The sequence below is a fragment of the Oncorhynchus clarkii genome, chromosome 1 (genome assembly GCF_045791955.1).
Source record: "Oncorhynchus clarkii lewisi isolate Uvic-CL-2024 chromosome 1, UVic_Ocla_1.0, whole genome shotgun sequence".
NCBI lineage: Eukaryota > Metazoa > Chordata > Actinopteri > Salmoniformes > Salmonidae > Oncorhynchus > Oncorhynchus clarkii.
In genome coordinates this window covers 5,312,209-5,338,913 of record NC_092147.1, presented here as the reverse complement: position 1 = coordinate 5,338,913, position 26,705 = coordinate 5,312,209, and positions in this window count along the sequence as shown.

The following is a 26,705-nucleotide window of genomic DNA, read 5'->3' as shown; positions in this document are numbered from 1 at the left end:
GCTATAGGCGTTGTTGTTATTATTAGTGGCTTGGGTATTTTGTTTTAATATCGAGGAATATTTAACTTTCTCTGTTCATAGGAGTAACAACATTAATTTGTGCATGAGGCAGAAGTAACGAGGTGCGACCCGAGTTTCGCCATCATCTGTAAGACGGTGGTCCGTTTTAGTCATTGTTAGTGAAGGAAAGGGAGAGTGGAGTGATGTTGAGAGACAGACTCTCAGTCTGCAGCTCTCTCCCTTCGCTGAGACTGACCATCAGAAGCAGGCACCATCAGCCTAATAACATAGAAAGCAAATCATTTAAATGTATGCTCATTCAGCTGTGCCTCACAAGTAATACAACAACGGATATATTACTGGTTAGATCATATAGCCTCTCATAGAGCCGACAAATACAACTATAAATCATTAATATTTACCTTCAAGTGCCTCTCCTGTGAAGTAGTGACACGTGACATTCACCTAGTTTCCTGAAACGAGAGGGACGATATCAGGAAAAGAGAGGGATGATATCAGGAAAAGAGAGGGATGATATCAGGAAAAGAGAGGGATGATATCAGGAAAAGAGTGGACTCTCTCACATGGCATGGTTACTGTACAAAATAAATGATATGCTTTTTAGAACTAGTATTTAGTTTACTGCATATTTGGAAAAGTCTTTATTTTTATTTATTTTTTTATTATCACGACTTCCGACGAACACCGCCCGAACAAAGAGAGGGACCGACTATTTATTATGTGTGACATAAATAGTCTTTAATTTACATATTTTTAGAAATTGTCTTTCGTTTACTGTTTTGGGGGAATAGTCTTTAGTTTACTATTTTGGGGAATAGTCTTTAGTTTACTATTTTGGGGAATAATCTTTAGTTTACTATTTTGGGGAATAGTCTTTAGTTTACTATTTTGGGGAATAATCTTTAGTTTACTATTTTGGGGAATAGTCTTTAGTTTACTATTTTGGGGAATAGTCTTTAGTTTACTATTTTGGGGAATAATCTTTAGTTTACTATTTTGGGGAATAGTCTTTAGTTTACTATTTTGGGGAATAGTCTTTAGTTTACTATTTTGGGGAATAGTCTTTAGTTTACTGCTTTTTCAGAACAGTCACATTGATTCTGCTTATTCTCTCCAACACCCTCCACTGACGGAGTCTGAGCAGACAGACTGAAACATTCGACATGCCTAGTGCCTCTCTACTCGGCATTAATTAAACAGAAATATCTGCCTGATAATGACAAAGCAGCAAATGAAGTTGTGACTGTAGCTATCTTGGATTAAATGCTCTGTCGTTGAGATAATTATTTTGATTCCAATGCTCAATTATCATGGTGAGTTCCAGCCGAACACGGCACAAAGAGAGAAGAACAACAAAGATAGGCAGAGAGAGAGAGAGAGGGAGGGAGGAAACACTGACTGATCAATATCTTTGCCAGGTTTTCTCAAGTGATGTGGAACAAGAGACTGTTGAAAGTAGTTTATAAAGCCGCCAGACAAACATTCTTTTGGGAATGTTTGTGTTATGTTTGTTGTTTTATGTCTTTCAGCAGTAGTTTGCTGTATTTTGGTATATCTTAGGATATTGCCTGCGTTGACTGGATTTGCTGATTTCTGTCCGCTGACTGCATTGCTGCTTTTGTCATGTTACTATTTCGAGATGGGAATTCATTGGTAAAAAGTTGGGTCATGACTCAGTACTAATATATCTATAACCATAATATACATTACCACGGCAACAGAATGGCACCATCAAAAGAATGGCTCCATCAACAGGATGGCACCATCAACAGAATATAACCATCAACATAATAGAACCATTAACAGAATAGAACCATCAACAGAACAGAACCATCAACATAATAGAACCATCAACAGAATAGAACCATCAACAGAATATAACCATCAACATAATATAACCATCAACATAATAGAACCATTAACAGAATAGAACCATCAATAGAATAGAACCATCAACATAATAGAACCATCATCAGAATAGAACCATCAACAGAACAGAACCATCACACAAGTGACTTCGATTTTTCTACTATAGTGCCATAGGAATCACTCATTGGTCAACGTTTACCTGTGATTACATATAGTCATCAACAAAATACCGTGTCCAAGAAATTACACCTGGGTATCCTTTCAACACTGTGCTGGGATAACATCACCACCAGCAGCACGCACGCACACACACACACACACACACATACACACACACACACACACACACACACACACACACACACACACACACACACACACACACACACACACACACACACACACACACACACACACACACACACACACACACACTAAACCTGACTCCCGAGTTATCTTCAAACCTGACCTTTTTCCCGTTAAAAGGTTTTTGGTTCAGTTTCTGAGGGAACCCACCTCCAGTGCCGCGGGTGTGTGATTTGTGATTAGTGGGCGGCTCAGAGTGCTCAGAGTGGATTTGATGTGGCCCCAGGGCCCTTGCTCTCGTAATTACGCTATGTCCCCTGGGAGGGCCCCCTGAAGTGACAGCCGTGAATCTTAGTCTTTTTACCAGGTCAGACCAGGCTACGGAGAACATCCTGTACCGAGCGTCTTTTTAAAGACCCATTCCCGAGGAGCCAGTGGCACAGGGAGTAGCTTTATATTACAGCTGGCACCTGTTCCTTAACCTACTTTGAGCTGTGAGGTCATTGGTACTTCACCTTCATTAGGGTACGTGACAGAAAACGTTTCAAATTGTTTTGCAATGGAAAAGCAAACATGTTCCTTTGTTATTGGACAACTCCCTGATTGACAGTTAAAAAAACTGGGGGGGGGGTTTGTTTGGTGCCTAATGAGCACAACCCTTATCACGTATGTACCGTCTATGTTTTACGAGCCAAATGTTTGCAGTTGTAAGGAATTATCCCAACCAAAAACATTTGTTTAAATATTTTTTATGTTTAAATATAATGTTTAAATATGTTTAATGTTTAAATATATATATATATATATATATATATATATATTCGACCCAGTACATCTCTGAGTTAATTTTGTCATTTTACACTTTTGTTTTTCTAAATCTGGTGGAAGACAGTGCTGGTTTGGTTTCGTCTGAAGATTATGCAAAATGATGCTTAAAGCCAAAGTCAATAACGACATCTTCACTTGCTGCGTTTACTTCATTTCTGCAAAACTAAACTTCCTCTGTCAGACAAACACAGATGGAGAAAACTACAGTGTATCTAAGCGTCACCAAAATATAATGAAAATTGTTCTATGAAGTTTACTGAGATATCCTGTAAAGTGTAGTGCCACTTCAAGCTTCCAAAAACCCTCCACAATTAAAGAAATATTCACTGTATTTTATTCAAGAGCTTTTCCTTTTAACCTGCCTGTTATTTTCCTTTTGAAGCTCTCTCTTGGCATCTAAAGGGAAGCCATTTTTCCCCAAGAAGTATAACAGCCACATGGTCTGCCTTTCCACAACTCTATTTGAGGGAACTGTTTTAATTTCAAATTATGTTATAAAAATGTACACCATGTCAGCTGGGCTTTAAACATCATTTTCAGTGAAAAATCATTACATTTGGCCCATTGGAGGGGGGTACTGGTAATTGTTCCAAAACTATTCACAAGTGGAGGTCCTTGGGAGACAGGCTCCCTTTGAAGACCGTTTGATTTTCACGTCTTGGCTTAATTAATTACCCCCATCCATTCACTTTCCCTTTATGGGAACAGTAATCTCCCAGTTTTTGGCACTGAGCACTCCTTCACGTCATGTAATAACACCTGACATGTTTATTAACACCTTATTACACTACCGTAGGGTCTCAGGGGGATACCTAGTCAGTTGTACAACTGAATATAGTCAACTGAAATGTGTCTCCCGCATTTAAGCCAACCCCTCTGAATCAGAGAGGTGCGTGGGTGGGGGGGGTGGGGGTGGGGCTGCCTGAATCGACATCAATGTCTTTCGCGATTCCCTTTCCAGCCAGGCTGGGGCGAAAGAGACACAGTTTCACTTTATAAAGTCTACATAAGGGATAGGACAGGGGACCATACCAGCATTTCAATACTCGTTAGTATACCAGTATTTCAATACTCGTTAGTATACCAGTATTTCAATACTCGTTAGTATACCAGTATTTCAATACTCGTTAGTATACCAGTATTTCAATACTCGTTAGTATACCAGTATTTCAATATTCGTTAGTATACCAGTATTTCAATACTCGTTAGTATACCAGTATTTCAATGCTCGTTAGTATCGTGGCAAGGAAACAAAACTTTGAAACAGATTTAACTTCTTTATGAAAACAGCCAGATGTTGGAAACATACATAACGATGTTGTCATCCGGAGGTACACATATTTATTTTCCAGGCTATAGCTATACCATACGTTACACATGTTTATTTTCCAGGCTATAGCTATACCATACGTTACACATGTTTATTTTCCAGGCTATAGCTATACCATACGTTACACATGTTTATTTTCCAGGCTATAGCTATACCATACGTTACACATATTTATTTTCCAGGCTATAGCTATACCATACGCTACACATATTTATTTTCCAGGCTATAGCTATACCATACGTTACACATGTTTATTTTCCAGGCTATAGCTATACCATACGTTACACATGTTTATTTTCCAGGCTATAGCTATACCATACGTTACACATGTTTATTTTCCAGGCTATAGCTATACCATACGTTACACACAGAAGGTTTTTAAAAAGGACCAAAGAGTTTTGTCTGCTTCGTGTTTTTATTTATGCCATGGGAAAAATGATTACAATATACTAGTATCGTCACAGCCCAAATAAGGAATATAGTGCTGAATGTTATAACTGTTAATAAGTATGTTTTCTACGCTCTTTAAAATAGATTCTATATTCATTGATTGATCTATGTGAATCCAAAAGGATTTGAATGCAGTGGGATAGAGTCCCAATTAACGCTAATTCCTCCTGAAGTTTGCACTCATTCGCTACCCCATTGGGTTCAAGGGAGTACCTGTATAAAAGTCATTGCCTTTCAAATACCATGAAGGGAAGTGAACAAGTGAAGATAAATGGCAGAATAACCATGCATTGTTATTAGGTCCCAAATCAAACAAGCACCACTTAGTTTAATTTCTATCCTTTTATATATTGTGGCAAACAAAGCCAACACTGACAACTTACACATGACCAATGTGTCTGCACTCTATAGTCAATGGGAAAGGCTCAATGTGATTAAAAGAACCCAACACTGACAACTTACACATGACCAATGTGTCTGCACTTTATAGCCAATGGGAAAGGCTCAATGTGATCAAAAGAACCCAAAATAGAATAATTAAAATGCAGTTGGGTGGGTAGTTCTTATCAAGGACAAGTTCAAGGTATTCCCAACCGTGTGTAAAGCATGACAATGTGCTGGTTGATTTTGTGGTAATTACATTCAAACTCCTCCATTTCATCTCAAATCAAGTTTTAAAAGTGAAAACTCTACAAGGGGAATAGTTTTATACCCACAAATGAGTATTTCATTTCATTTCATCCTCTGGACAGCAGGAGCTACAGTTAGGACTTACATAGACTTGATACATTCATTACTATAAAATGATTTCCCCACAGGCGAAGGGCCTCAACCCTCTGGACCTATAAAGTGTAGGGAATGTGTAACCCCCCCCCCCCCCCCCCGTCGTCGTCACAAGGTCTGCATCTGAGACAATACATGGCTTCTTTTGGCGTCGTTTGTCTCTGTCTGCCCACGCGTGTTGACAACAGACTTAACCCGTGGGAGCCCGAGTCAAACTGATGTCATCAATAAACGTCCAAAAGGAAGCCCCTCGTTGTCACAGATAGAGGTCCACACCTCATGTTTATTCACAGTAACCGTGAAGGAGACGAGTTACAATCCTGTTTGGTTTGTTGCCCGGCTTTATTAAAAACAATACAGAATCTACAGTATGCAAATATATGAGCTTGGTACACACACACTCTTAGAAAGACAGCTGCTAAGTAGAACCATATAGGGTTATTTGGTTTGGCCCTATAGTGGAACCATTTGGTGCTAGGTATAACCTTTTTCAGAGGGTTCTTCCTACAACCATCTAAACTCAACAACAACAAAAAATAAACTTCCCTTTTTCAGGACCCTGTCTTTCGAAGATAATTCGTAGAAATCTTCATTGTAAAGGGTTTAAACACTGTTTCTCATGCTTGGTTCAATGAACCATAAACATTTAATGAACATGCACCAGCAGAACTGATGTTAAAACCTGTTGGGGCAAGACGTTCCCCTCAGGGAACTCCACTCCCCCCCCCCCACCCCCCCACCCCCCGTTCAGCTGAAAAGGTGGTGCAGGGAATTCAAAAATATTCTTTAGAAATATTTAACTTTCACACATTAACAAGTCCAATACCTCAAATGAAAGATAAACACCTTGTTCATCTACCCATCATGTCAGATTATTTAAATGTTTTACAGCGAAAACACAACATATACAGTGCCTTGCGAAAGTATTCGGCCCCCTTGAACTTTGCGACCTTTTGCCACATTTCAGGCTTCAAACATAAAGATATAAAACTGTATTTTTTTGTGAAGAATCAACAACAAGTGGGACACAATCATGAAGTGGAACGACATTTATTGGATATTTCAAACTTTTTTAACAAATCAAAAACTGAAAAATTGGGCGTGCAAAATTATTCAGCCCCTTTACTTTCAGTGCAGCAAACTCTCTCCAGAAGTTCAGTGAGGATCTCTGAATGATCCAATGTTGACCTAAATGACTAATGATGATAAATACAATCCACCTGTGTGTAATCAAGTCTCCGTATAAATGCACCTGCACTGTGATAGTCTCAGAGGTCCGTCAAAAGCGCAGAGAGCATCATGAAGAACAAGGAACACACCAGGCAGGTCCGAGATACTGTTGTGAAGAAGTTTAAAGCCGGATTTGGATACAAAAAGATTTCCCAAGCTTTAAACATCCCAAGGAGCACTGTGCAAGCGATAATATAGAAATGGAAGGAGTATCAGACCACTGCAAATCTACCAAGACCTGGCTGTCCCTCTAAACTTTCAGCTCATACAAGGAGAAGACTGATCAGAGATGCAGCCAAGAGGCCCATGATCACTCTGGATGAACTGCAGAGATCTACAGCTGAGGTGGGAGACTCTGTCCATAGGACAACAATCAGTCGTATATTGCACAAATCTGGCCTTTATGGAAGAGTGGCAAGAAGAAAGCCATTTCTTAAAGATATCCATAAAAAGTGTCTTTTAAAGTTTGCCACAAGCCACCTGGGAGACACACCAAACATGTGGAAGAAGGTGCTCTGGTCAGATGAAACCAAAATTGAACTTTTTGGCAACACTGCAAAACGTTATGTTTGGCGTAAAAGCAACACAGCTCATCACCCTGAACACACCATACCCACTGTCAAACATGGTGGTGGCAGCATCATGGTTTGGGCCTGCTTTTCTTCAGCAGGGACAGGGAAGATGGTTAAAATTGATGGGAAGATGGATGGAGCCAAATACAGGACTATTCTGGAAGAAAACCTGATGGAGTCTGCAAAAGACCTGAGACTGGGACGGAGATTTGTCTTCCAACAAGACAATGATCCAAAACATAAAGCAAAATCTTCAATGGAATGGTTCAAAAATAAACATATCCAGGTGTTAGAATGGCCAAGTCAAAGTCCAGTCCTGAATCCAATCGAGAATCTGTGGAAAGAACTGAAACCTGCTGTTCACAAATGCTCTCCATTCAACGTCACTGAGCTCGAGCTGTTTTGCAAGGAGGAATGGGAAAAAATGTCAGTCTCTCGATGTGCAAAACTGATAGAGACATACCCCAAGCGACTTACAGCTGTAATCGCAGCAAAAGGTGGCGCTACAAAGTATTAACTTAAGGGGGCTGAATAATTTTGCACGCCCAATTTTTCAGTTTTTGATTTGTTAAAAAAGTTTGAAATATCCAATAAATGTCGTTCCACTTCATGATTGTGCCCCACTTGTTGTTGATTCTTCACAAAAAAATACAGTTTTATATCTTTATGTTTGAAACCTGAAATGTGGCAAAAGGTCGCAAAGTTCAAGGGGGCCGAATACTTTCGCAAGGCACTGTATATTCCAGGTCGAATAAACTGGTCAAACTAAGTAGAGAATCAATCTTCAGGATGTTATTATCATATACATCCAATAACGTTCCAACCGGATCATACGTTTTCATCTGGGGCCGAATAGAACAGCCGTAGCACCCACAGAGAAATGCGCCACAGCAAAATGGCATTCTTTAGGGACACTGACTATTTTCCCTCCCATTAGGTCAAAGTTCCCAGCAAATGCACCATTACACTTTCTACTGAATGAGGAGTGGAAGCCTTCTAGTGGAAGGCGTAGGAAGTGCTTCCAGATCCATATCTTGTTGGGAAAGGAGGAGGCGATGACGTCAAAGTTGCCCCAACTTTCAGAATTTCACTTCTTGTTTGGAAGATTGCCTGCCCTATGAGTTCTGTTATACTCACAGACATAATTCAAAAAGTTTTAGAAACTTCAGAGTGTTTTCTCTCCAATAGTAAAAATAATATGCATATATTAGCAATCTAGGACAGAGTTTGATGCAGTTCACTATGGGCACACAATTCATCCAAAGGTGAAAATACTGCCCCCTATCCTCAACAAGTTTTAAGACACAGCCTACACAGCCTACAGACGGTAGGCAAATAAGATCACAGTTATGAAAACTTAGGACACTAAAGAGGCCTTTCTACCTACTCTGAAAAACACCAAAATAGAAATGTTCAGGGTCCCTGCTCATCTGCGTGAAAGTGCCTTAGGCATGCTGCAAGGAGGCATGAGGACTGCAGATGTGGCCAGGGAAATACATTGCAATGTCCGAACTGTGAGATGCCTAAGACAGCGCTACAGAGAGACAGGATGGACAGCTGATCGCCCTCGCAGTGGCAGAGCACATGTAACACCAGCACAGGATCTGTACATCCGAACATCACACCTGTGGAACAGGTACAGGATTGCAACAACAACTGCCCAAGTTACACCAGGAACGCACAATCCCTCCATCAGTGCTCAGACTGTCCGCAATAGACTGAGAAAGGCTGGACTGAGGGCTTGTAGGCCTGTTGTAAGGCAGGTCTTCACCAGACATCACCGACAACAACATCACCTATGGGCACAAACCCTTCTCCCTCATGTGGTACCCTTCCTGCAGGCTCATCCTGACATGACCCTCCAGCATGACAATGCCACCAGCCATACTGCACAGAACAAGCATCATTTCCTACAAGACAGGAATGTCAGTGGTCTGCCATGGCCAGCAAAGAACCCGGATCTCAATCCCATTGAGCACGTCTGGGACCTGTTGGATCGGAGGGTGAGGGCTAGGGCCATTCCCCCCAGAAATGTCTGGGAACTTGCAGGTGCCTTGGTGGAAGAGTGGGGCAACATCTCACAGCAAGACCTAGCAAATCTGCTAATGTCCACGTGGAGATGCACTGCTGTACTTAATGCAGCTGGTGGTCACAGCATATATCGACTTTTACTTTTGATTTTGACCCCCCCCCTTTGTTCAGGGACACATTATTCAATTTCTGTTAGTCACATGTCTTTGGAACATGTTCAGTTCATGTCTCAGTTGTTGAATCTTGTTCATACAAATATTTACACATGTTAAGTTTGCTGAAAATAAATGCAGTTGAAAGTGGAGAGGACGTTTCTTTTATTTTGCTGAGTTTATGAGTTCTTCATAGAACCAACCCCTGTAGATGGTTCTACCTAGATCCCTGTTATAATCTAAAGCCCCTCAAACTCAACACTGGTCCTCGAAGCCGGTTCCACTTTGTCTATCTATTCAGGGATGGATTGACACCTGGAACATCAGGTTGGTCCAATTACTTATCGGGTAGAACAGAAACCAGCAGACTCCGGACCTCGTAGGTTAAGAGTTGAATGCCTCCGATCTAAAGGTTATTCCCATAACCCTCTATGACTGGTTCCACCAGCCTTCTTAGCCTTTGAAATTAAACTCTTTATGACAATACATTACACATATATCATAAGGAATTTCTTCGAGGGCCTGGATTTACAGGCCAAATCAGGTCTACAAGTCACATCAAGCTTGCTTGGAAAGTGATGTGTAATTCCCATTGGAATACAGCCAGAGTGAGGATATCCAACGATTGGAACTATTAATGATGATTAATGATTAATGATGACGAACATATCTAAATCATCTCAACTGGAACAACCATACTAACAGATTGGATTAGTTGAGACAAATGTATGTTATTTATCTTTTTGTAGCGTACGATTAATCAACCAATGCAAAAACACAGATATTGAAACAAATCATCTGAAAATCAACCTGCAATAAAGCATGCTGGGAAATATGATAATAATGGGTGTGTAGTTTTGAGTCTTTTAGTCTACACAGAGTAAAAATGACACAATCACACTCAACTCTTATAATCACCAACACTGGGATTATTTTATACCACTGATTGTTAAGTACATTTTATTTTTGAATCAACTCTACAAAATCTACCAAATCTCTATCAACATGTTAAATGTGCAGCTAGAAGGGAAAACAATTCTAGATCACCTGTACTCCACACAGAGACGCGTACAAAGCTCTCCCTCACACTCCATTTGGTAAATCCGACCACAACTTCCTGCTTACAAGCAAAAATTTAAGCAGGAAGCACCAGTGACTTGGTCTATAAAAAATGGTCAGATGAAGCAGATGCTAAACTGCAGGACTGCTTTGCTATCACAGGCTGGAAAATGTTCTGGATTCTTCCGATGGCATTGAGGAGTACTCCACATCAGTCACTGGCTTTATCAATAAGTGCATTGAGGACGTCGTCCCCACATTGACTACATACCCCAACCCCAACCAGAAGCCACGGATTACAGGCAACATTCGCACTGAGCTAAAGGGTAGAGCTGCCGCTTTCAAGGTGCGGGACTGTAACCCGGGAGTTTACAAGAAGTCCCGCTAAGCCCTGCGACGAACCATCAAACAGGCAAAGCTTCAATACAGGGCTAAGATTGAATCATACTACACCGGCTCCGATGCTCGTCTTATGTGGCAGGGCTTGCAAACTATTACAGACTACAAAGGGAAGCACAGCCGTGAGCTGCCCAGTGACACGAGCCTACCAGACGAGCTAAATCACTTCTATGCTCGCTTCGAGGCAAGCAACACTGAAGCATGCATGAAAGCATCAGCTATTCCGGACGACTGTGTGATCACGCTCTCCGTAGCCGACGTGAGTAAGACCTTTAAACAGGTCAACATACACAAGGCTGCAGGGCCAGATGGATTACCAGGACATGTGCTCCGGGCATGCGCTTCCAACTGGCAGGTGTCTTCACTTACATTTTCAACATGTCCCTGATTGAGTCTGTAATACCAACATGATTCAAGCAGACCACCATAGTCCCTGAGCCCAAGAACACAAAGGAAACCTGCCTATATGACTACAGACCCGTAGCCATGAAGTGCTTGGTTGGTTGGTAATGGCTCACATCAACACCATTATCCCAGAAACCCTAGACCCACTCCAATTTGCATATCGCCCAAACAGATACACAGATGATGCAATCTCTATTGCACTCCACACTGCCCTTTCCCACCTGGACAAAAGGAACACCTATGTGAGAATGCTGTTCATTGACTACATCTCAGCGTTCAAAACCATAGTACCCTCAAAGCTCATCACCAAGCTAAGGTCCTGGGACTAAACACCTCTCTCTGCAACTGGATCATGGACTTCCTGACAGGCCGCCCCCAGGTGGTGAGGGTAAGTAGCAACACATCTGCCACGCTGATCCTCAACACTGGAGCTCCTCAGGGGTGCATGCTCAGTCCCCTCCTGTACTCCCTGTTCACCTACGACTGCATGGCCAGGCACGACTCCAACACCATCATTAAGTTTGCTGACGACACAACAGTGGTAGGCCTGATCACCGACAACGACGAGACAGCCTATCGGGAGGAGGTCAGAGACCTGGCCGGGTGGTGCCAGAATAACGTGACCAAGACTAAGGAGATGATTGTGGACTACAAGAAAAGGAGGACCGAGCACGTCCACATTCTCATCGACGGGGCTGTAGTGGAGCATGTTGAGAGCTTCAAGTTCCTTGGTGTGCACATCAACAACAAACTAGATTGGTCCAAAAACACCAAGGCAGTCGTGAAGAGGGCACGACAAAGCCTTTTCCCCCTCAAGAAACTAAAAAGATTTGTCATGGGTCCTGAGATCCTCAAAATATTCTACAGCCGCTACATCGAGAGCATCCTGACCGGTTGCATCACTGCCTGGTATGGCATTTGCTCGGCCTCCGACCGCAAGGCACTTCAGAGGGTAGTGCGTACGGGCCAGTACATCACTGGGGCAAAGCTGCCTGCCATCCAGGACCTCCTGAACAGGTAACCAAATCATTACCCGGATTATTTTGCATTATGTGCCACCCCCAACCCCTCTTTTAGAATGCTGCTACTCTCTGTTTACCTTATATGGATAGTCACTTTAACTATACAGTCATGTACATACTACCTAAATGGCCCGACCAACCAGTGCTCCCGCACATTGGCTAACCGGGCTATCTGCATTGTGTCCCACCACCCGCCATCCCCTCTTTTTACGCTCATACCTGTGTTATTGTAGTGCTCATACTTGTGTTGGTGAATATTCATGTCATCTGAATGCATTCCAAAACGAGGCCTTGTGGGCAGAAACATAAATGTTTTTAACTAAAGTGAAATAAATACATTTTAAACAGATTTTATTTGTTATCTTTGGTGATGAAGCTTCATGCCGGGGAACGGAATCTCGGATAATGAATACGGCTCTACAAACCTGTGTATTATAAGGTCTTCACATGAACGGTTACATCATTTATATGTTTCTGCCCCCTGGGCTGGAGTGTGAATTTCCTTGAACCCCCCCCCATAGATAAAACAAAAAAAGAAGATAGGTTTTTTTATGGGTGCACGTGCGTCTGTGCGCATGTGTTTGAGAGAGGGAGACAAAGAGAGATTCATCGTCTGCAGTTGTTCTGCTGAACGGATAAGCACTTTCAATATTCAAAGGCAGATGGTTGCATTTCAGCCCCTCCGAGCAGATTGTCTGGATTCACTGCAGTCTTTTCCTTCTCCCCGGCAGATATTTAGACCTCTCTATGTTTGATGGCTCCTGTGTGTTGTGTAAAAAAAAAATATTCCCCGTGTGAAATAGTTTCCAATCGTTCTGATTGTTCTGATTGCGTTCTTATTGTGACATCATGTTGTTTCATTTCTCACAGCTTGAAAATGTTCCCAGTTCAATAATAGGCAACTCTTTTGTCTCTTTATTTGGATGGCTGGAGCTCGGGGTGGCAGGTAGCCTAGTGGTTAGAGCGTTGGGCCAGTAACCAAAAGGTTGCTGGATTGAATCCCCGAGCTGACAAGCTGAACAAGGCCGTTAACCCACTGTTCCCTGAAGGCTGTTATTGTAAATAAGAAGTTGTTCTTAACTGACTTGCCTAGTTAAACGGGATGGCTGAGATCATCTCTTCATGTGGATGGCTGAGATCATCTCTTCATGTGGATGGCTGAGATCATCTCTTCATGTGGATGGCTGAGATCATCTCTATATGTGGATGGCTGAGATCATCTCTATATGTGAATGGCTGAGATCATCTCTATATGTGGATGGCTGAGATCATCTCTATATGTGGATGGCTGAGATCATCTCTTTATGTGGATGGCTGAGATCATCTCTATATGTAGATGGCTGAGATCATCTCTATATGTAGATGGCTGAGATCATCTCTATATGTGGATGGCAGAGCTCGTCTCTTTATGTGGATGGCTGAGATCATCTCTATATGTGGATGGCTGAGATCATCTCTATATGTAGATGGCTGAGATCATCTCTATATGTGGATGGCAGAGCTCGTCTCTTTATGTGGATGGCTGAGATCATCTCTATATGTGGATGGCAGAGCACGTCTCTTTATGTGGATGGCTGAGATCATCTCTATATGTGGATGGCAGAGCTCGTCTCTTTATGTGGATGTCTGAGATCATCTCTATATGTGGATGGCAGAGCACGTCTCTTTATGTGGATGGCTGAGCTCACACGGGTGTTTCTCTCACACCCTCCCTCGACCTCGAAAAAACTGTTCTGTGGGCACGCGCATTTGCCTCACACATCTGCCAATCAATGGTGGCCAGGAGTATTGACTGTGTCCAATCGTAAGCTTGTTGAGGCGTGAGGTCAGCATATAAGTCCCAGAAGTCACGTGTCGAGGGGTAATGTGAGGAGAGATACTCTGCGTTTGCAAAGACTCGGGCGTTACGTTTTTCGATTGACAATGCATATATCTGTTAGTTAGTTATCAAACTACACAAACACGTTTAAACTGCAGACCTCTGAAAACAATCCATTCCGACCAGTTTACAGCTAATTATGCTAGTTAGCTAGCTAAATCAAAGGTGAAGGGGTGTGAGAGAAACATATGCAGGAGCTCAGCCATCCACATATAGAGATGATCTCAGCCATCCACATAAAGAGACGAGCTCAGCCATCCACATATAGAGATGATCTCAGCCATCCACCTAAAGAGACGAGCTCAGCCATCCACATATAGAGATGATCTCAGCCATCCACACAAAGAGACGAGCTCAGCCATCCACACAGATACGCGCGTTCAGTTATTGTCCGGGAACATTTTCACGCTGTGAAAAGTTTTACATGACGTCAACATACAATAAGGAACGATTTGGGAACTATTTCACACTGGGAAGATATTTACATGACACCCTGCACAGCAAAGGAAAGCAGTGCATAGCCCTGTTTTATCCCTTCAATCCAGTCCACTGGAAAGCATGACAGGCAAATCAGACAGTCACATGGTGGGGACAGATAACCGTGTTCTTATTCAGCAGAACAGAAGAAGAACAAGCTGCTGAGTTTTCACATGTATCCCAGCTATAAAGTAGGTTCTATGGCTCTGAGGGTGAAAAGCAGTGCGAGACTGCAGACGGTAAAAAGCACACAGTAGAGGTCAGAGGTTGCACCGGGGTGATGATTGAGCAAATCAATATGTGTTGGGGTGCAGCATTCTGTTCCTCAGTCCTCCAGTCCGGGATACTCCTCACTCCAAGATACTCCTCACTCCAAGATACTCCTCGCTCCAAGATACTCCTCACTCCAAGATACTCCTCACTCCAAGATACTCCTCACTCCAAGATACTCCCCACTCCAAGATACTCCTCACTCCAAGATACTCCCCACTCCAAGATACTCCACACTCCAAGATACTCCCCACTCCACGATACTCCTCACTCCAAGATACTCCTCACTCCAAGATACTCCTCACTCCAAGATACTCCCCACTCCAAGATACTCCTCACTCCAAGATACTCCTCACTCCAAGATACTCCTCACTCAAAGATATTCCTCACTCCAAGATACTCCTCACTCAAAGATACTCCTCACTCCAAGATACTCCCCACTCCAAGATACTCCTCACTCCAAGATACTCCCCACTCCAAGATACTCCTCACTCCAAGATATTTCTCACTCCAAGATACTCCTCACTCCAAGGTACTCCTCACTCCAAGATACTCCCCACTCCAAGATACTCCCCACTCCAAGATACTCCTCACTCCAAGATACTCCCCACTCCACGATACTCCTCACTCCAAGATACTCCCCACTCCAAGATACTCCTCACTCCAAGATACTCCCCACTCCAAGATACTCCCCACTCCAAGATACTCCTCAATCCAAGATACTCCCCACTCCAAGATACTCCTCACTCCAAGATATTCCTCATTCCAAGATAGTCCTCACTCCAAGATATTACTCACTCCAAGATACGCCTCGCTCCATGATATTCCTCATTCCAAGAAACTCCTCACTCCAAGATACTCCCCACTCTGGGAGTCCAGGGTGGAGCATGAGTGTCATCGATAGGGTTGGAGATAGGCTTACCCACGCTAGTGTCTTGGATTGGAGTTGGAGAGAGAGTTTCCCATGCTAGTGTCTTGGAGTAGTGTTGGAGAGAGGTTTATCCATGCTTGTGTCTTGGAGTAGTGTTGGAGAGAGGGTTACCCATGCTTGTGTCTTGGAGTAGTGTTGGAGAGAGGTTTACCCATGCTTGTGTCTTGGAGTAGTGTTGGAGAGAGGGTTACCCATGCTTGTGTCTTGGACTAGTGTTGGAGAGAGGTTTACCCATGCTTGTGTCTTGGAGTAGTGTTGGAGAGAGGGTTACCCATGCTAGTGTCTTGGACTAGTGTTGGAGAGAGGGTTACCCATGCTAGTGTCTTGAATAATATTTGGAGAGAGGCTTACCCACGCTAGGGGCTCTCTCCATAGAATTTAAGTGAAAAATATGTGACAAGCCCCACTGTAAATTTAAAACTGTGTTTTCAACATTGGCTAAAAAGCTGTGTCTGTTGCTATGTGTGTGTGTAAAGTAGACAGGAAACCGCCTAGTAACCGTCTAAAATATCTTCCTTTTTAGCAGACCCCTTACTTGTCTCAAGCTCAGTGTCTCAAGTCGTTTGGTATTTTTCTCTCGTGTGTCTCCAGGGTTTAGATTCCAATGTAAAGAGGAGCTGGGGTTCCTCAGGTTTGGGTTCTGTGCCCGCTCCACCCCGCCTCCCACATTGCTGCCGCACATGTTATCTGCAGGCTGTTTATTTGTGGGTTCATGAGTGTTACCTTTCAGCTCCAATTCAGACGGTGAAAGTGATCTTACACCAACCAATCAGTCATGGACCTTAATGTCTTCATTGCCCTCTCCACTCACACCTGATTTCACTCTGCTGCCCAAATGGTATCAAGCTTACAGTCAGAACTGTTATGGTGTCTGTCCAAAAACATCTGATATTATTTCCTCTAGGTTCCAGAACTATGACGTCACATGATCCCACACTTTGTGACTCACTGTATTTGTATGGGAACTTGTTTCTACATTATGTTATATCTGAAAGAATGTACATCAATTTCAATGTATCATTTTATCAGTCATGATTTTGATGACTTTAACGTTGGACTCATACTGAAGTAAGATTTCAATCGTATTTCATTCAGGTTTATCTGACTCCTGAAACCAAGAGAACACAGCGTGAGGTTTATCTGACTTCTGAAACCAAGAGAACACAGCTTGAGGTTTATCTGACTTCTGAAACCAAGAGAACACCGCTTGAGGTTTATCTGACTTCTGAAACCAAGAGGACACGGCTCGAGGTTTGATTTGCACCCATGATGCTCAAGATCACATGTTTAGAGGTGCATGATGGAGAGCATCACCTGCCAACTCCCTTCTAAGATGGACATGGAATCTCCAACATCATTAGACACGTTTGCACAGCACAGACACGACCTACCGTCCAGAAAATGGGACTGGAACATGTAGGCTAACCATGTGTGTATATCAATGTAGGCTAACCATGTGTGTATATCAATGTAGGTTAACCATGTGTGTATATCAATGTAGGTTAACCATGTGTGTATATCAATGTCGGCTAGCCATGTGTGTATATCTATGTAGGCTAACCATGTGTGTATATCTATGTAGGCTAACCATGTGTGTATATCTATGTAGGCTAACCATGTGTGTATATCTATGTAGGCTAACCATGTGTTTATATTAATGTAGGATATTTGAACAGGAAGTGGGAATAAGATCAAACATTCATGAGGCAAGTCAAATGGACACTACACATGAAGTAGGCAACATCCATAGAGAGGGACAATAACAGCTGTTATATTAGAGAGGGAGACAACATACACATGCCAGATAATGATATATATTTTTTTACAAACATTCAGTTTTAATCCAATGGACAAAGTTGTTTAAAAAAATATTTTGTACACCCCTGGGAAGCAGTTCTTCCATCTAACTTGTTTCAAAGGTTGTTGTTGGAATAAACGACAGCCCGCAGTGGCCTTCATACTTTCTATATTTATTGAAAGAGCAAACAGGAAAATTAGAGAAACCTACACATTCAAAGAGAGGCGAAACAGTGTGATCAAATAAACAATGTCATATTTTGAATAGCTCATTCAATAGAATATCACACTGGGAATCAATAACATAGGCTTTCCATGTTGAATTAATCCTTAAGTAAGCTTTACATATATTGGCTTGTCTTACCAAGGTCACCTCCTGGAGAAATGTATATTTGACCATTATTTAAGTGAACTCCATAATAAATACTTTTCCTTGGAGCACTGATCAGCTTGAGCTTGCTGCACTAGACAGCAGAACAGTATGCTTATTCCCAAAAGCGTTTAAATGTCTCTGAAAATGAAAGAAAAGTACACGCAAACTACAAATTACAACTTATAGTGAGGAAGATGCGTTCTGAGAAAGGTTGTTGATCATTACTATTATTTAAAAAAAAATTTTTTTTTTTTTTAATTGTGGCAAACAATTTTTTTAAGCAAGCAGATGACTGAAATAGCAGTGGCAGAGGCCCCATCTGAAAGCAGTGTTTCAGATATTGAGTGTTTAACCCTGGATGTAATATCCAGAAACCATCAACTTCAAATGAATGAGATCAAATTTGTCAAGATGTTGTACTCAGTACCACAGAAATGCTAAAATTTTTATTTATTTATTATTCTATCGAGATATCTTTGAGATTGCTGATTTACGAAGTAGACAATAACATTGTTTGTATGAGGACGTTTCTGCAGTTAAAGAACAACATTTTAAATCCTTATGATAAGATATACATTTATTGTGTTCTCATTCCAGGTAGAGTTTTTACCAGGATGCTGTGGGCTCATTACTAGGTAGAGTTTTTACCAGGATATTGTGGGTAGCGAACTGTCGAGTAAAAGCAGAGGGAAAATGTTTGTGAGAAAGGAAAACAAGAAAAAATTGAAAATGAATATGTTTTATCTTGGACAGCGTAGACGCAGTTAGAAAGCTCTGCCCTCCCTGGAGAAACTAACTATAGTCTATTTGATATTGCCTGTGGGGTACAGTCCCCCCCCCCCCCCTCTCCCTTATTCCTCCATATTAAAGTGAAATCACCTGGGATGTAATTAATTTATTAGAATCAGTGTGCAGGGACAGGGGGGTCGTCGCATGTGTTTCATGGTGAGCTGTGGTTGCTTGGGTTCCGGGTGATTGGGATTAATAACAAGGGCCAATTTGAAATAGGAATCGGAGTGCTTAATAAACAGAGGAGGAGGAAGCATGAGGGTGCGTGAACCCCCCCCCCCCCCACACACACACACACCCAGGGCCATTGGAACAAAGGGGGCTTTGTGAGTGGGTGCGTATTACAGCGTACAGCGTGCTCTAGTTATAGTACACCAGATCCCAATTGTAACTCACTATAGTAATTATATAGGATAATTTACATGTCTTTATTTCAGACAAGTAAAACGTTATTTCAAACAGAGCACTCAAAACAGCCCGTTTCATGAGGCGTCTTGCATTTCAAATCGAGGAAATTGAGACGTTTCTCTGAGATTTAATGTAAAAGCTGTGTTCGTTCTGTGCTGTAGAATGGCGCTGCGATGGATAGCTCCCGTGTGACCAATTCTGTTATTTTGTGTGGTTTTTTTTTGCGCTGATCTTAAAAGTAGTTTTACATAATGTTTCCGCCACCATTTCCTGTTTTACTTTTATATAATTTCTCTAGTCATCTCTGCATTGTTGGGAAGGTTGGGAGGCGTTTCACTGTTAGTATACACCTGTTGTTTACGAAGCATGTGACCAATTGTTTTTAATTTTATTTGAATACAGAATCATCACCTCATTGGTTTAGATATCCCTCAAAGTAAAGCAAGAAGAGGTGAAGACTGCCCTGACTTCTGCATGCTATCAAAATGCTAATTTAATAAATACCCTTTTAAACAGCTCAAACTGGTTGAATCAACTTTGTTTCCATCATCATTTTAACCAAAAAACATTTTTATCTAAAATCAACTTCTAACCTAAAATCAATGATTTTTCTTTGTGATGATTTCACGTTGAATTGATGTTAAAATATCCGGTCTGAATCAGGCCTTCATGGTAGAATTGTTGCAAAGAAACCACTACTAAAGGACACCAATAAGAAGAAGAGACTTGCTTGGGCCAAGAAACACGAACAATGGACATTAGACTGGAGGAAATTTGTCCTTTGGTCTCATGAGTCCAAATTTTATGATTTTTAGTTCCAACTGTGTGACACAGAGTAGGTGAACGGATGATCTCTGCATTTGTGGTTCCACCGTGAAGCATGGAGGAGGAGGTGTGATGGTGTGGATGTTTTGCTGGTGACATGTTTTGTCTGTGATTTACACTTAGCCAGCATGGCTATCACATCATTCTGCAGCAATTCGGCATTTCATCTAGTTCTGCACTTAGTCGGTCTATCATTTGTTTTTCAACAGGACAATGACCCACAACACACCTCCAAGCTGTGTAAGGGCTAATTGACCAAGGAGAGTGATGGAGTGCTGCATCAGATGACCTGGCCTCCCTCAACCCAATTGAGATGGTTTGGGATGAGTTGGACCGCAGAGTGAAGGAAAAGCAGCCAACAAGTGCTCAGCATATATGGGAACTCCTTCAAGACTGTTGGAAAAGCATTCCTGATGAAGCTGGTTGAGATAATTCCAAGAGTGTGCAAAGCTGTAATCAAGGCAAAGTGTGGCTACTTTGAAAAATCAAAAATCAAAAATATATTTGGATTTTTTCACACTTTTTTTGGTTACTACTTGATTCCATGTGTTATTTCATAGTTTTTATGTCTTCGCTATTATTGTACAATGTAGAAAGTAGTAAAAATAAAGAAAAACCCTTGAATGAGTAGGTCTGTCCAAACTTTTGACTGGTACTGTACATATTACACGCATTTAACCCCCTTTTTTAGGTAGGCACAAAACGAATAAGTTAAACCTGTATCGTTTACCTTCAGACAGTCCCATGACACGTGTGGGGGTTGTAGAGTATAACGGACAACACCATCGTGTTCGTGAGAATCTCATTATTCGGATGCTACTAAACAGAAGTTCGCAAATCGACAGTACCGACTCCGGACAAGTCTCCTGACACCTGTGGGGAGGTGAGGAGAAAGGTTAATTCAATAATTATTTTGAAGCCTTTAGACAATTGGGACATGGATTGTGTATGTGTGCCATTCAGAGTGTGAATGGGCAAAGACAAAATATTTAGAGGCTGGCTAATGATGGCTATTTAACAGTCTGATGGCCATGAGACAGAAGCTGTCTAGCGGGGTGAACAGGGTGGCTGTCCTTGATGATCTTCATGGAAGGTGATGCGTTGGGCCGACCACACCATCTTCTGTAGGGCCTTGCGGTTGTGGACGGTGCAGTTGCTGTACAGTCCAACAGCATGCTCTCAATGGGGCATAGAGTATGTAAGCGTTTGTGAGGGTCTTAGGGGACGAATTTCTTCAACCTCCTGAGGTTGCTTTTTATTTATTGTGGACTATTTCAAATTGTCAGTGATGTGTACACCAAGGAGCTTTTCAACTTCTCTACTGTGGCCCCGTTGATGTGGATGGGGCGATGCTCTCTCTGCTGTCTCCTGAAGTCCACGATCAGCTCCTTCGTTTTGTTGTTGAGGTTATTTTCCTGGCACCACTCCTCCAGGGCCCTCACCTCCTCCCTGCAGGCTGTCTCGTCGTTGTTTGTAATCAGGCCTACTACTGTTGTGTACTTCAGGATTGCGTTTGAGGCATACGTGTCCACACAGTCATGGGTAAACAGGGAGAGCAGGAGGGACCTGAGCACGCACCCTTGTGGGGCCCTTGCGTTGAGGATGAGCGAAGTGGAGGTGTTGTTGCCTACCTTCACCACCTGGGGACGGCCTGTCAGGATGTCTAGGACCGAGTTGCACAGGGCGAGGTTCAGACCCAGACTCAAATTTCTAGTTCTGACTATGCTCTTCAGAAGGTGTTGATATTAAAACCAAATAGTTCATATTTATTTCAACGTGGCGTGTGTGGGGTCAGTGGGTTCCTTTTGATGATTTATTTTGATTCCTCATGTCTTGCTCACACATGGTAGGACGAAGTTTGGTCCAAATCGGACGTTGGGTTATAGATGTATATAATATCTTCTGAATCCTATAAATGAAAACGACCAATTTAGTTGCAATCAATAAGCTTAATTTCTTTATTTTAAATTCTAACTACAGGAACGATTTCATAACAATCTTAGATCGTGTTTGTCATGACTTGCTGAAATGACATAGAATGACATTGCATAACACAACATATTAGATAAACTGTAATGACACTAACTCAGTGTTTCACAGTTAAGAGCTGTGAACAAACAAGGCCTCACAAAATATTTGAATGAGCCGCCACCCCTACATATGAATTCCCACTAAAGGAGGAAATAACTCTGTTTTGAGTTGCAGATAACCATTGGTTCTACATATAACCACCATGGAAGCCTTAAGGAATCCTCATTTTCTTTTGTGTGTGTGTGTGTATACCTGGAACTAAAGTAAACTTCATGAGCCCTCAGGCTTCGCTCATTGCCAGTATGTGCATAATGAAATCCATTGTCAATGGTAACGCACTTCCTCCCAGTATCAACGTTATAAATGTTTAATGTGGTGCGTGAGATTGCTATAAAGGTAGTAAATGAGATCAAAGCCTTCCGACATTATATGACCTGTCTGGGTGCCTGTTCAGTGTTGTTCACCAGAGGCCTCCTTTACTGGGCAGGATATTTGCATGGATAATGCACACCCCCTATGGATTATACTGGGCATAGCCTTCCACAATATACTCATAGAAGGGGCTCCTGCACTCTTTAATAGTCTCAATGACTCCTCTATAGAGGGTTGCCCTTCGACATAAGATGCCTCCTGGCAGCCATGTTGGTAGACCACCACATTCATTATTTTGATAACAACAGCTGAGCGGCTACCCCCAAGCTGCATGATAACAGCGCCTAAAACGGGTTGATTCAACACAACAGTCAATTTCTGTGCAGTATTTGGCTGCTCTAACAAGGTAGGAAAGACAACATAATTATTACATTTGTTTATAGATTTACATGCAATCATGAAACTCCAAGGAGAGCTGTCAGAAAAGTGATTAAACCTTTTTGCCCTTCAAGACCAGAACCCGCTGGTAAGTCTGATTGATTTTGAGTTTAGTTTAGCATTTATGCTAACCAGGTATAGTTTGGTTGTTATGCTGTTATGCTAACCAGGTTTAGTTAAGCTCTTATGTTGTTATGCTAACCAGGTTTAGTTGAGTTGCTCTATTGTTATGCTAACCAGGGGATAACAACGACCAATGTTTAGCATAGACAATGTAATTGTTGTGGTAGTCTTAGGCCAACCATCTTCATTATCACAGTGGCACCTCCATGTCCCAATCAGACCTTCTGGGAGACAAGTATCTGGCATTGAGCTTAGTGGTAGTAGTAGTAGTATATATTAGTGGTAGTAGTAGTAGTAGTTGTATATATTAAGCTCTCATCATCTCCTGCTTCCAGACATTTCAACACCTAGATTACAAAGTTTGGATTTGCACTAAACAATTTAATTTCATGCACAAGGCATGTACAAAATCCAGTATAATGATTAGCCTCATATACATTGTCTTCAAGTATCGCTTTTAAATTGAGAATCAATATGTAAATAATGTGTTTTTAGCTATCCTCTGCTTCAATGCATTATTGGCATTGCCTTCCATAATCAGCAGCAAAACGGGTTCACACGGCTGATTTCCTGAAAAAAAAGAGTGACAATCAGATAAAAATAATTGTGAGCTTATGACTGAACAACAAGGTCAGACTCAATAGACATCACACATCGCTCCCCAGTATAGTACTAGCCATTGTCCAGTCTCTAGACAACAAGGTAGACGAAATTCGAGCAAGGGTTGCCTTCCAGAGAGACATCAGAGATTGTAACATCCTCTGTTTCAATGAAAAACGTGGCTCTCTCGGGATATGCTGTCGGAGTCAGCCACCTGGATTCTCAGTGCATCACGCCTACAGGAATAAACACCTCTTCAGCAAGAAGAAGGGCGGGGGTGTATGTTTCATGATTAACAATTCATGGTGTAATTGTAACAGCATAAAGGAACTCAAGTCCTTCTGCTCACCCGATCTAGAATTCCTTACAATCAAGTGACGGCCCATGATACCTACCAAGAGAATTCTCGTCAGTTAAAGTCACAGCTGTGTACATTCCCCTTCAAGCAGACACCAAGACGGCCATCAAGGAACTTCACTGGACTATATACAAACTGGAAATCCTGAGGCAGCATTTATTGTAGCTGTGGATTTTAACGAAGCAAATTTGAGAACAAGGCTACCTAAATTCTATCAGCATATTGATTGCACTATGAGCAGGGGTAATACACTCTAACAGTGGAGGGCATGCAAATCTCTCCCCCGCTCTCCCTTCGGTAAATCTGACCACGACACCATCTTGCTCCTACCGTCTTATAGGCAGAAACTCAAACAGGAATGTACCAGTGATGAGAACCGTTCAACGTTGGTCTGACCAATCGGAAGCCACGCTTCAAGATTGTTTTGATCACATGGACTGGAATATGTTCCAGTCAGCCTCAGAGAACAACATCGACCTATACGCTGACTCGGTGAGTGCGTTTATAAAGAAGTGCATTGGAGATGTGGTACCCACCGGGACTATTAAAACCTACCCTAACCAGAAACCGTGAATGGATTGATGGAAAACTGCCGCAAACCTCTGAATGTTGTGTTGCTATATCTCTCTGTCCTCATAGTTTTTCTCGCTATTGACTGGAACTGAAGAATATTTTCACAATGTCCTCCTAGAAAGGTACCTGCCCTATCCAGAGTAGCCTAATCCACCTTTTCTGACACCTGGAACTACTAGCTAATCATTTCACCCTCTTCCATGGCTGTTAGCTAGCTAGCTACCTAGCCACAAATGCATTTCGAGTTACAATGATAAATACTTCAAGATAGCTATCTAACTAGCTAATATGAAGCTAGCTAGCTGGTCATACTTAATTCACTTGGCTAGCTATACAGTATGTAATGTTGGCTAGCTAGTAAACATTACGTTAACAGCTAATTTGAGTTAGCTTGCTCACAAAGTTCCTGTAGCTATATATTTACTTACTTGAATAGGTTCTCCCTGTCACGCCCTGACCGTAGAGAGGTTTATATGTCTCTATTTTGGTTTGGTCAGGGTGGGATTTGGGTAGGCATTCTATTTCCCTTTTTCTATGATTTTGTATTTCTATGTTATGGCCGGGTGCGGTTCTCAATCAGAGGCAGCTGTCTATCCTTGTCTCTGATTGAGAACCATACTTAGGCAGCCTTTTTCCCACCTGTATTTGTGAGTAGTTGTCCATGTATAGGTGCCTGTGAGCACTACGTTGGCGTCATGCGTTCGTTTGGATGTTGATTGTTTTGTTGGCGACATCTTATAATAAAGAAGTATGTACGCTCACCACACTGCGCTTTGGTCCACCTTAGACGATCGTGACACTTATATCTTATATCTCCCTCTCTAACTTTAAGCATCAGCTGTCAGAGCAGATTACCGATCACTATACCTGTACACAGCCCATCTGTAAATAGCCCAGCCAACTACCTCGTCCCCATATTATTACTTACACTCTTGATCTTTTGCACCCCAGTATCTCTACTGTTTCCACCTTAGACGATCGTGACACTCCCACTGCCTCCGTTTTCTGGGTCCATAGAAAAACAAAACAGTGGGGCAATCATCCAGAAGTTTCCGGTGGTAGCAAAACGCAGCAAAACGCAGCAAAACGCAGCAAAACGCAGCAAGCCATGTGTACGATTAGAGGATTTCCACCAGACTGACTTTCTGGTCTTCCAACATGATTTGTGATGCGACTGCAAGCCCTCGATAGTATAATTCTCTGTTTTTACATGGTCCTGATGTATAAGCAGTGGTGTAGGCAGTCATCTCATGTAGAGTATCTTATGTAGGTATGATGTGTCTCTTGTCTTAAAAAAAAAAAGTACATTACTGAGTCATTTTCACAATAAAAGATTTTAAAATACGTCACATTTTACAAAACATAATATTTTTGGAACACATGCAAAATAGCTTTGCATTGACATAGTAGTTACATGAACACATAGGCACATAGTACAGATCCCATTGTAGTCTATTGGGGCATTATGAGGTATTAGAATTAGCTTAAAGTGTGTGAGCCAATGCTCTACAGTCAGCTAGTCACTCAGAAAATATAACTTTAACTAACTCACTTCTGTACATTGCGCTGGTCCGTTCAAATGACCTCATTTTTGCGCCCAAAAAAACGTAATACTTCCAGATCCACTGTAATGTCAAAAAAAAAGCAACATTTTTTGTAAAGCACAATTTCTCCCCTTTCCAACAGAATCAATGACGAGACCTTCATGCTGCCCGTCTCTGCATGATTCAAGAAGGCAATGAGCTCCGTCGGGTCTTTTTAAAAATGGCTGGTGAGGAAGCGAAAGCTTATTGCGTGATAGTGAAAAGGAGAGATATGTTGTGTGGGGAAATGGCTTTTTTTACCCGATCTGTCCAACTTATCACCTCTAAGATGTACATAAAACACTATAAAGAGTTTGTATAACTTGTCATTACATATGAAGGTTTGTGTCGAATTTTTAGACAGGTTTTGGGGCGCCGCTAGAGTTATCTTCAGAACTAAACAGCGGCTATTAAAAGAGTC